The sequence below is a fragment of the Etheostoma spectabile genome, chromosome 10, assembly GCF_008692095.1.
Source record: "Etheostoma spectabile isolate EspeVRDwgs_2016 chromosome 10, UIUC_Espe_1.0, whole genome shotgun sequence".
Classification (NCBI taxonomy): Eukaryota; Metazoa; Chordata; class Actinopteri; order Perciformes; family Percidae; genus Etheostoma; species Etheostoma spectabile.
This window is the reverse complement of record NC_045742.1, coordinates 25434151-25445742: the sequence shown is the minus strand read 5'-3', so window position 1 is coordinate 25445742 and position 11592 is coordinate 25434151. Positions and strand designations below refer to the sequence as shown.

Here is an 11592-nt window from a genome sequence, read left to right as displayed (position 1 = left end):
CCTTGTGGAATTAATAAAGTATAATAAAAAAAAATAATAATTAACTACGATCAAACAAAAAAACGGCGATTACGTTTAAAACAACTGCGATTTGACAATTATGAAATAATTGTTACAAGCCTAGTTGGTCATACTATGTGATGATTTATTGTTTGTCTTTATGGAATAATACAGCAGATATAGAGCTTAAAAATAATCACATTTTTCACATCATTGGATAAGTTAAAAAACATTTCTATTTACTGCCGCTATCAGATGTAAGACAGCCAAGCACCATAAGCATTTCTCCACTGAAAGGTTTTCACAGTACCAGATGGACTGAGAAACAGAGAAAGGGAGAGGAATAGTTGGAGATAAGAGGCAGATAAAGATAGGAAAAAGTCCAGAAAACTTAATTACCAATACCACATTTGCATACATAGCGTATTGCTTCTTTTATGTTCACAAGACTCAAGAGAATTCAAACCAAGTACGTGTTGTTTTTTAATGATGAAAAGCCCGGCTTATGCCTTCTACAGCTTGGTGCACACAAAATCTATCTATGGATGCCATCATCAAAAAATGAACACACTACTTTGTTCAGTAATTACTGCCATTTCCACTCCGTCTTCAAAATGCATACCAATCTAATCTGACAAATATACCATCAGCTGCTTCACCACAGAACTCAAATCTGTCCCGTCTGTAACAAGACATGTCAGTTAACAGATTGAGCTAAACAGTCCTGGCCTTGTCTTTATCACTTCCTTGTTTATTTTTTTGCCATCTGGCTCGTCGCTGCCTTTCTGCACCACAGCTTCAACTAACTCCCTCAAGATTTGTGTCTTGTCTCCGCTTCCTGCCTATCCCCACCTCACATGAACAGATTGATTAGTCCAAAAAGTTGGAAAAGTAATCAGGTCATGAAAAAGCTCAACATTTGTATCATTTTGCAGTCTATTATGGGGTGAAACGTGCAAGGAGATGCAACAGAATCTAACAGTATGGATGGAAATTCTGTAAAAATGGCTTAACTTTCCTAAACATTTGAAATTATAATTTCATGACAAAACAAAATCCACACACTTTCCAATCCAATGATTCAAAACAAGAAATGCAGAACAACTATGGCAAGTTGGTTTTCTTAGATGGGGAGCGACTCTTTGCCTTCCTTTTTTATTTCCAAACAAGTCTGACGGCCTGAACACGCGTAAAACAGAGCTACGAAAAACAAACTGTAGCTTTACTTTAACACTTCACAGATACATTTACATGTATACAAAGTATACATAAATACACGTCCCACAGATGGTTAAATACAATTTTCTATGAGGTTTGTATTTTTGTATTTTGCTGACTTAATTTGTTTTCTTTCACTGGTGTCTTATAAATACAGTGGCCCTGAGAGCTCAACAAATGCAAATTAAGAAAACATGTAAATAGACTAAATATAAGCACATTAACAAAAAATCTTCACCAGTTTTGACATACATCTGCAAACAGACTTAACACAACCAAATACGGAAGCATACTGCAAGCAGCACCGCCGACCGTTTTTAGGGGACAGTAAAAAGCGATGCACACGGCTGGGACAGGCATGTTTTTTTACCATGGTTTTTGGCTAATTAAGTTATTGAAGTCAGCATTCTGTCTATGGGTGGTGTTAGGCAATTAGGTAAAAAAAAAATCTGTTTTTTGGGGATTATTTTGACATTGTTATTGTAGAACTCAAATATTATTACTATACATATCTATTAACCTATTGGTTGTCTTTTGTTTGTTATTAATCTGCCACTCAAATACACCCAATTAATCTTGAAACAGGCTAACATTATGTTGCTGGCTATAGTTACTTTCAGTCGAAAATGTTCCAGCCTGTTCTCATTACCCATTTGTTCAAAAAGCTATGAAAAGCTAAGCACTGTAATTTGTAAGCATTCCGCGTTTGTTTCTTTTGGCGGTGGAGTGTGGTGCATTCAGGTTCCAGGAACCAATGGGAAAAATCAGCGTTGTTGTGTAGGTGTGAAGATCTGTAGTTTTTAGGCTTTCGTTCTTTTTTGAACCTTTTCCCTGTGGTAGAATGGTGAAAAAGGCTTTGGGATTTACCACAGGCCTGATCCTTTGTCTCCGAACGTCTTCAGGCTTTGGAATTACGTGAAGGCCACAATTGGACATGTGCCTCAGGCACATGTTGACCCATGTATCCCTCGTTTAAAATCACTACTACTGCTCATTTGTAAAGCACTTTGAATTGCCATTGTTTACGTATAAATATACTTAAATACTACAATATACAATATACTTAAATATACTGGCTTTGCCTTCAATTCTCATCAATTATGATAACAGGGAACCCTGCCATCCAATAATAAGTGATTGATCATGCTATTTATACGCTAAGAGTATCTTCTATGTTTTGAAATCTTTTTATTCCCTCAGATTTCAGATCAAACCATTTCTTTTCTACTTTATCAGTTCTGCACCCTTCTCTGGATACCGCGTTCACTGCATGAGTAACTGCATCGTTTTATTTGCTTCTTTGTATTCACTGCTGACGTTACTAAATATGATATCTCCTTTTTTGTTAACTTCTTGCAGCAGTGCCTCCACTTCAGAATTACTAAAGTTTGTCTTTTTTTTGGAGTCAAGGCCTCCACTGTCCTTGCCACGTCTTTTGGGCATTTCTCTAAGTGTGCACACGACACGGCCCTGCCATCTCATGCCCTTTTATGGTAACTAACGGGGCATTTACCTATGCTAAATAGGAGCAATGGGCACAAGCTTTCAATTTCCGAAGACATTGGGATTCATGATTCTAAGAACACATCTGCGATCAATTCTGCTGTTTACGAACACGTCAGGAATCAGACGTAGACTATTTTAGGGACTTTCTTAAGAACATATTTAAAAGAAAACTTAGGAAGATATTGGTGAATGAGGCCCAACAAAATCTGAGAGTCGAGTAGAAAGACGCTCGGGTTCTGAGACGCTCCTGCTGTGGTATGGCAGGTGGCAGGATGGGACAAAACCGGAACATAGGCGGAACGCTATGCTGCTACGCAGATGCTCTATGTGGAAAATGCCTGTTAGAATTGATACTGACAGCAGCAGTAACTTAACGGTTAACTGCATCTAGTGTCCCCTAATAACTACTTTGGAGCGGGTTTCTGTATTTGGCTGAGCAGAGTTGTTTCTGCGCATGTGTTGCCATATTGGTGAAGACGTTTTGTTTATTTGCTAAGTTAAGTCGTTTTGCATGTTTTCTGTATTTGCAGCGTGTTGAGCTCTTAGGGCCTCCGTACCTAAGCCACCGGCTGCTTGAAAGATCCCTGACCACAGGATTCAACACTTGAGCATGTATCAACCACTACTACCATTAAGTTGAAACATAATAACAATTAATCCAATCTTACGTGGCTATTACTCATTAGTAGTATTACAATCACACACACAAAAAAATTTGATGTGTGGGCGTCGATTCAGGGGTGTGGAACCAGGCTAAAGAGTTTTAGCAGTAGAGTGTGTATGGCTACAGTTGTTGTTTTCAGAAGCTTAAAATGGGGCAAATGGAATGCTAATCTGCAACAGTACTGTACGAGAGAGATCGGGACTTGAGTTTGAGACTCAGACCGGAGTGACAATTAAGTCACACACACAGTGACTTTAGACTTGATTTGAGACTCGTCCTCAAAAGACTTCAGACTCGACCTCGAGTAAACTCTGACTGTTGTCCGCTAGATATTATTATTCATAGCTATGCAGTGTTCTACGCGGCCTGGATAGAACGCAGCAGGTGATACAACACTCACTATAACCACAGGAGACTTGAGACTTGGACTATAGCTCAGAGACTTGTAACCATCTCTGCTGTCCAGGAGTCCCATTTTGGACTGCTGATAAAAAAACAAACAAACAAGCACTCTTTAGCATCTAGAAACAGCCAGAGAAAAATGAAAGAGACTACATCAAATTGACTACCCTCCTTTCCTTTCTAACTGCCTTCCTCTCCTATTACTTTGCTCTATACACCACCTCGGGGTGGGAACTAACACTGACTGAGTCTTTTCTCAACAGAAGAATGTTTTTCGCCATTTTCATCTTGCTCCATTTCCATCCTTCTCCCTCCCTCCTTGACTGTTAAGGCATCAAACGACTGCTTGCGTTGCCTGTGGTAGTGAAAGCAGCACAGAATAGATGTGAATTCATTTTCTTTACCCCGTACGTATTCTGTTATGTCTTTTAGCCCCCCCACCCCACCCCCGCACCCCCCACCATCACTACTGTTTCTTAAAACTTCCTCCTCTTACGACTTTGATGCTGGCGGAGATGTCGACATAGCACTAAACAGGCACAGATGGGCTGAAGATAAAGAGAAGAGCGACTGGAGGGTAGGAGGGAAGAGTGAAAGGAATACAGAGGCAGTGGGTGCAGAATGATAAAGAGCGGATAGATAACGAGGACTAGTGCGACCCGGGTGAAAGAGGATGAACAGAGGTTGAATAGATATTAGCACTGAGGAGATAGAAGTGTCTGGCTATCTGCTGATAGAGAGACAGAAAGATGGTTAACATCTTAACTGAAAACTGTCCGCAGGGTAGACCTACAACACCTTCATTTGTTCTCTTGCAGGGGGCAATTGCTACAGTAAAGTGAAATAGTTACACAGAGACTTCTGAAACAAGAATTATGGAGGGTGAGGGATGGTTTTAGCTGTTTGAACCATAATATAATTCCACAGTGTTCTACAAAAAATCAACTGAGTTACTTTGAGCTATGTTTTGTGACATGGTTGCTTCCATTAAAGAAGGCCCTATTTTACGTTTTCGTAACCGTTGCAAGCTCTATGGTACTTTTCTTTATTTGCATGTGTTTTACAACATAGATTTAAAAAAGCAAATGCTGGTATACATTAGATGTTAAGTTATTTGCTGTCAAAGTGACACCAAACTTGATGGGAGTCAACGGAATGTGAATGGAAGATGATGGCTTGTTAGCCTAGAAACTCCACATAGGGGGTACGCTCTCTGGATGCTCGCTTGCCCCATTGGTCTACAGCCATGCTAGCAGCTGGCAAGGCTGTTTTAGTGTCAGCGCATGGCAGAAGTTAAGTAGGCTGCCATGGCTGGCTGTAGGAACACAGAACATCGGCGAGCACCAAGAACACAGCAGACAGGTCATCCGTATGACTAACATAGGCAAATAAGGTTGGAAATCAGCAAAGTCTTCCTCCAGGGTGACTGTGCTTGCTCTCTTTTGACATTTTTGGGCCAATCACTGGGCTCATCACAGAGGGTTTGCAAGATGCACTGTGAAGTCTTGTGGAGTCCAATGACACTGAAGAAATGTCTGGACCTTATACCGATACACACAACCACCAAGTAATTCACTCATGGCGGAACAATGAGCTCACGCTGCATGGGCAATAGACATGGTGTGCATGTAGATGAACTCCACTGGCAACAAAGTACTGCAAGCTGGGCATCAAAAACAACACTGTGTTCTCTCTTCCTTTCACTTCACTGGTCTCACAAACAAATCCAAATTATTTTGCAGCAGTCCATGTCTGCATAAGGCTTTTTGAAAGCCCTAGATTTGGTTTTGAGGATACAAATATTTTTCTGCGAAATTATTTCAGAATTGAAATGCTAGAATGTCTGAAATGGGTACATTTGAGTTTGATTATTGATACAACAATGCCGTTTTAAAAATCTAACTCAGTATAAACATGTTTTTGTTCCATTAAGGAAAGACTTTGTAACTTTTGTAAGAGCACATACATTCCTCCCCTCACAAATGACAAGTTTAATTAACTTTAATTAATTAACACACCTTTCCTTGGTTCAATACACTCAAGGTGTTTGCTGTTCCAACCTCACTTAGTCTGGTATGAGCAGAAGCTTACAGTGGCTTATATAAGCTAACGTCAGCTAACGTTTATGTTAGACGTTAGACATTGCTGCGTAACTAGTCTCGCACTGCCGGACCTTCTTCCACAGCGCTGCGAAGGAGGGTCTGGCTAGTCCACGCAGCATACTTGGATGGAAGAAAAATGTGCTCTGGTTTATTGGCATTTCTTTAAACCAATCACAACCGTCTTGGACGGCCCTAAGCACTGGGAAGAGCCACGTTGTCGCTGCAAAATAGCCTCAGGAACGAACTTACGCACGTTCAAAAGTAGTTTTAGTCATGCAACAGAAAACTCAGAATCGACAGATGGTCCTGCAGAGATCTGAGGAGCAGTTAACTATAGGGCTCACATCCATTACAACACAAAGAAAGCGGAAGGTAACATCTGGATGAAAAGACTGACATCCGGTGGGTGTTCCGGGAGCACCAAAGCAATCCAGGAAGTGGACCGTCGTGGATCAGACTACTGCGTAACTGACATTTCAGAGTCAGTTCACTGGCTTTATGACTTATCTTACGGTCCAAAAATAGGTGACGTCACAGATGCTACGTCCATTTGTACGGTCGGTAATTTAATCCAATTAAATCTTACTGTAAACCTCATATTACACTATTAAAGCTGACCATATCCAGTTTTCAACTAACAGCCAGTGTCATCCAAATCATCCAAACAGTGCAGTACGATGACGTAACTATAGTGAGAAGCATGCTGAGACAAAGCTTACACACTCTCATGCCAACACATACACATATAGTTCAGGGTTACTGTAGCCCGCCCTCTCCTCTTCTTTCTCCATCTGCACCAAACTGCTAAAGTGATGATGAGTTGTTTTTAATAATTAATTTGCATATAAAAGAAGAGCCGTCTGTGTGGGTGGCAGAAACAGATCCTAGATCACAGTCTGGCTGCTGGCAACGCTTCAGAGAAAACCAGAGAAAAGAGAGAGAGAGAGAGAGAGAGAGAGAGAGAGAGAGTGCACGAGAAAGAGAGAGAGAGAGAGAGAGAGAAAGAGGTGTGAGGATGAAAGACAAGGACAAACTGAGAAACAAAAAGAAAAAGAGAATAAGGAAAACAAAAAGCGAGACAATGAGAGGAAGAAACAGAGAGATGAAATAAAGATGTGCCAGAGAAAGACTGCTGTGAACAAGAATTTTTGCATTAATGTAACACAATGGTTGCTCATGTTTTAGAGTTTTTTCATTTTCCAGCAACTTCCTGCGTGCGTGCGTGCATTTTGTAAAACTTACATCGATTGATACCTCACATTGGGGCACAATGATTAATTGCTTAAAAATCACAACCACAAGTTGAAAGAGAATCATTTATTATGACTTAAATCCCAACAGCAGATTTTTATATGTTAACAATCTCTTTAGCTTTAAAAACAAAATGGATTAAAAACAAATACTTGCTATATACTGGCTATACGCACATTTAGTCATCTATCACTAATTTACTGAAAAGGCTCAAGCGAACATGGTTTTGTTGACAAATAAAAAAAACTATCAATTGGATCTTTGAAAAGAAAGGGAAGGCTGTGTCCTAAAAAAATAAATAAAAAGAAACAGAGTGGTTCTTCTTTCTCTACATAAACAATCAGGCTGATCAGTTTCAGGCATTTCCAGTTAGTTGGCTGCAGAAAAGTCAACCTGGAAATTAAAGTAGCTACTGTTTTAAAGAAAAGAAACCTAGGAAAACATTAATAGGCCTTTGTCACAGCAGACATGTTAGGAAAATCACAGATGGTTACAAATAATTTTAACGATGGCCCCAGGACCAGTAGGCAGCTAAATGGAATTCAGCCATCACTCATTTTATAATGTACTAGGGCATGGCATAGACAATCAGATATCACAATATTGTTGACCAAATACCTCAATGTTGACATTGTGAAGATAATGAAATAATAATTTATACTGGGGATAGACAGATTATTAGGCAGTTTATGGCAGTGTGCAGATTATCTTTATCTGTATTTTATTTGCCTAATACCGATCAATTAATGAATTAAAAAGTGTGCTACTTTGGCTTGGCTACAGCTCTGTCTCTGGCCCTATGCTTCGGTTTTACTCCCCACTGAGTCGGACTTAGTTTCCCACCCACAATCTGACTATTTTTTACTGTGTATATTATGTTCTTTCTGATTTATTAAACTTAAAAACCTTGCTAAAAAACTTTAAACAAAGTTTTGTGTAGGAGTTCCGAACATTAAAAAAAATCCAATTTTGACTTAAAGATTTTCATTTTCACTGTAAACGCATATCAGTTCCAAATATTGGTTACCGGAAGAAAATATTTTCACAGTGAGATTATAGATAAATAATGGTCAGTAACGTGGACATAACGACCAAGTGGGTAAAGGCAAATAAACAAACAGCTAGAACAGTCTGGAAAGTTCAGAGAATGACTTCACTTTACTGTAATGCAGCCTTTAAAATCAGGAAAAGACAACATGTATACCATATTAACAATCATAGAAAATATAATATCATCGATATATACAGTACACCTCACTTTCCTATGTTAAACTCTCCTCCATGCAAAAGGTTTATCCAGTAGATCCTGTTTAACACTAAGCAGAGATCCAGCCATGTGTCAGTTCAAACAGCTTAGTTTGAACAGTGTTTGTGAGGAGGCCTACAGAGGGAGTTACACTATAATTTGCACCTCACAAGTTAGGTACAACGTTGCCATGGCGGAACAATTAAAAAGATGGGAGAAACTAATGATAGGCTGGCCAAAAATGTCCTTCATCATTTACGCCAGGAGCACATTGTCTAGATCCTTTTGATATATCTTCTGAACCAAACACTACCCAATCAGACATGTTTCAGCAGCAACGCAGTAAAGCGACCCAGAATAGGGGAGAATTTAACAACATTGGCAGCCCAGATGCCATTGTTGACTGCCGTTAGCCATGTAGCTACTATAGTTAGCAGTGGACACAAAATAGAAGCAATTTCTACAGTCAAAAAAACACAGATTAAATCTTTTAAACCAAATACTACATAAACAGAAAATGTTTCAGAAGTACTGTGTCTCGGAAGTGGGGAGAATTTAACAAGACTGTCAGCCAAGATGACATATTTTACTGCCGTTAGCATGTAGCTACATGCACAATGTTAACACCGCAGTAGCTTAAAAAAACACTCCAGATAACCAATCATAGCAGGCTGGCTTAGAGTTGCGTAACACTTAGCTGAGAGTAGAAAAAACTGTTGAACTTGTTCAGAACTGCTGGAAATCTGAACGTTTTAGCTCAAGGGGATTTCTCTTAAACACCATCCATCCATCTTCATCCGCTTATCCGGTATCGGGTCGCGGGGGCAGCAGCTCCAGTAGGGGACCCCAAACTTCCCTTTCCCGAGCCACATCAACGACTCCGACTGGGGATCCCGAGGCGTTCCCAGGCCAGGTTGGAGATATAATCTCTCCACCTATCCTGTGTCTTCCAGAGGTCTCCTCCCAGTTGGACTTGCCTGGAATACCTCCCTAGGGAGGCGCCCAGGAGCATCCTTACCAGATGCCCGAACCACCTCAACTGGCTCCTTTCAACCAAAGGAGCAGCGGCTCTACTCCGAGCTCCTCTCGGATGACTGAGCTTCTCACCCTATCTCTAAGGGAGACGCCGCCACCCTCCTGAGGAAACCATTTCGGCCGCTTGTACCCTTGATCTCGTTCTTTCGGTCATGACCCAGCCTTCAGACCATAGTGAGGGTAGGAACGAATTGCCCGGTAGATCGAGCTTTGCCTTCTGGCTCGCTCTCTTTTCGTCACACGGTGCGATAAACAGAATGTAATACCGCACCACTGCTCCGATTCTCCGACCAATCTCACGCTCCCTGGTCCCCTCACTCGCGAACTAAGACCCCAAGGTACTTAAACTCCTTCACTTGAGGTAAGGACTCCATCCCTACCCGGACTCTTAAACACGTTTACCTCATTATTTGTTTTGGCCACGTTTAACATGAAAATGCAACATTATAACATTGTAGATATGACAGAAAATACGGAAAGCATAATATGTCCACTATAAACTTCCACATTATTGTTACGCAGTAGGACAATTACTAATTTGTTGATTTTTTTTTTGACATTAGTCAAAGAAAAGATTGTGTTGAAAGTTAAGTACTGTCATCACGATATTGCAGTTTTCATTATTTGGAATATGCAATAGGGCAGAACATTGATTGTTAGGATGCACACTTGAAATGGGGATTGCAGCTTGGACCGCTTGATTGTGTTGACAGCATTTATTTTATATTTTTTCTCTTAATAATCTTTGAATTACTGAGTAATGAGGTGTTATTTGACAGACAAAAAAAGCAATTGCAAGTGTTCATCCAATACAGCCGGGACCGCTGAGTCAAATTGCTAGGGAGTGTAATGTTTGTGAGAATAGGAGTGTCATTTTTTTGGGGGGGAACACAGGAGTTTATACATTTGCACACACACACACACACACACACACACACACACACACACACACACATTTTGATAAGCGTTCACACTGCCTTGCATAACTCGCAGTATAAAAGCAACCCACTCACTGAAACACTTGGAAACACACACTTCACACAGATAATCTCTCTAGAAACAAGACATCCACCCACTCATCACCCAAACACCTACACAATCGCATCTTTTCTCGCCCATTTTCCACACAGAAGAAAGTTCAGTTTTGACACTGACACACATAAACCCATACAAAGACATCTATCCTTACTGATAAAGGCCTATATCACCAGATAACTGGGGTTTTTGAAAGGTTATTCTCCACAGCGTGCACTAACTCTTGGTATCAGATCCTATGAAACTGTGTTGTTTGGGCTGAAATCGGGATTGAAGGGACTTTACTGCCTTTTCACACGTGTAAGCTGAGAAAACATCCTTAGAGAGATAGATACAGTATAAGGGCAGAGAAAGGTCAGCAACTGGAAAAATACAAATTTTACAGGCTTGATGAGTAAAAGATACTGGAAACCAATCCTGAGGGCTTTGGCAAATATGAGTCAGCGCTGGAACCCATTGAAATGTCTTGTATTAGGAAAAGCCGCCAAACGGGATAAGTCAAACATTTTAGCTTTTAAAGCGCTTGTATTATGTTCATTTTCAGGTTCATAATTGTATTTTGAGGTTGTACCACAATAGGTCTACATGGTTTGATTTTTAAAAAAAACACCATATTTTTATTGTATTTTGCAGATCCTGTTTTCACCCTGTGTGTTTAGGTCTCTGTCTTAGCTACAGAGTGAGACATCTCACTTCTATACTATCTTTGTTGGGAGTCACACATGCGCAGTAGCTAGGTAAGATCACATCAGCTAGATGTTTTTTTACAACTTTGGTCAGGATTAGCTGGGAGACTTCTTCTAATCGAGGGGCACTTGTGGAATACCTGCAGAAAAGGGCTAGAGCTAGCATGCTACGGTTAGCCACCTTGTCCCAGCTAGTGACATAGAAAGCCGTGGAGATTTTGAATAGATCACCCGGAGACTGAAGGCAGAGGACATTCAGAAACCGTATCTCACTCAAAACAGCATGGGTAGTTTTTTTCCCAAGTTTGTACATGTATGGATGTGGAAGCACCAGAGACACAAAATAACACTGCAAATCCCAGAAAAAGCGTTGTTATTGTAACTGTTAGAATTACATTTTGCAATTCTTATTCTTCCCTTTTTTCTGTTTAAGCAACAGTTGTTATT

The 11592-nt window shown here is 40.3% G+C and overlaps 1 protein-coding gene across 4 annotated transcripts in view; it reads right to left on the bottom strand.

Moving 5' to 3' along the window:
* Nucleotides 1–11592, bottom strand: part of LOC116696462 (stromal membrane-associated protein 1) — a 226517-nt gene that overhangs the window by 169845 nt on the left and 45080 nt on the right. The gene's annotated exons all lie outside the window — the stretch shown is intronic.